This window comes from Bison bison, unplaced genomic scaffold (assembly GCF_000754665.1).
Source record: "Bison bison bison isolate TAMUID 2011002044 unplaced genomic scaffold, Bison_UMD1.0 scf7180017864383, whole genome shotgun sequence".
Classification (NCBI taxonomy): Eukaryota; Metazoa; Chordata; class Mammalia; order Artiodactyla; family Bovidae; genus Bison; species Bison bison.
The window spans coordinates 4388243-4389160 of NW_011494955.1; the positions used below are offsets into that span (position 1 = coordinate 4388243).

The 918-nt window shown below is 58.1% G+C and overlaps 1 protein-coding gene across 2 annotated transcripts in view; it reads left to right on the plus strand.

Moving 5' to 3' along the window:
* Nucleotides 1-632: 632 nt before the first annotated feature.
* The window catches only part of ATF1 (activating transcription factor 1), a 66192-nt gene continuing 65906 nt past the window's right edge, over nucleotides 633-918 (plus strand). The window contains exon 1 of one of the 2 annotated variants that reach the window (XM_010857821.1): nucleotides 633-901. The gene's annotated coding sequence lies outside the window, so the exon portion shown is untranslated. The remainder of the gene's footprint in view (nucleotides 902-918) is intronic. The other variant, XM_010857816.1, reaches the window with a different exon arrangement.

Below are 918 nucleotides of genomic sequence, written 5' to 3' on the forward strand. Positions count from 1 at the left end.
CCTTGCTTCCCCTGCAGTGGAAGCGCGTGATGCTAACCATTGCACCGCCAGGAAATTTACTGTAACTTTTCTCTAGTTTAAGTGGGCTAAATCTGTGCTTCAGCGTGACACTCTTAACACACCCTACCGACACCTTGTGGGCTTTTAATCCTTTCATGTGTGATTAAAGATACAACTCTTAACGCAGTTTTATGGGATTAACATTAGTTTGGGTGGTAAGAAAAACTGAGGACAAGCCTTCAGGCTTCAAGTCACTCTGTCTACAACAGGCGGCAGGTCAGACGTGGGTCAAAGCCCGGACGACAGCTCTGGGCCGCACCAAGTAGGAGCTGAGCTGAGACTGACGCCACGAACCGAAGAAAACTGCCTGAGGCCGAGCGGCCTCTTGAGCCCCCGAGCGGGTGCTGGCCTCTGAAAACAGACGTCTGGGAGTACTGAAGACAGAGCTCCTGAAGCTGAAAGGAACTGCAGGTAACGCCACGCCCAACTCTCGCCAGAATAACACCTTCGCGACACGAACTTGCCATCCCGGGATACCCCGGCACAAGATGGCGGCGCGTCACGTGCGCAACGTGGTGACGTAGGACGGCGCCCTCACGGAAGGACCGCCCTAACCTCACCCCCCACGCTCTGTTACTCAGTTTTACCCCCCTTCACTCCCCCGCCCCCGGCCTGGTGTAGATCATGCCGCCAGTGGCGGCCCTGACTGCCGAGGAAACGGTAGCTTAGGACAGTTGGCTGTTAAGTGACACTGATTCTCCCCGCCCCGCCTGACCCCTAAGAAAGAGGCGCGTCCCCCGCCGCGTGAGGGGGTGGGGAAGTGGGTAGTGAATTCGGGATCCGACCGTGGGAGGGGGGATGGAAGTTCCCCGGCCCGGAAGCGGCAAGGCAGCAGCCACAGGTAAGCAGGGGGCGGGG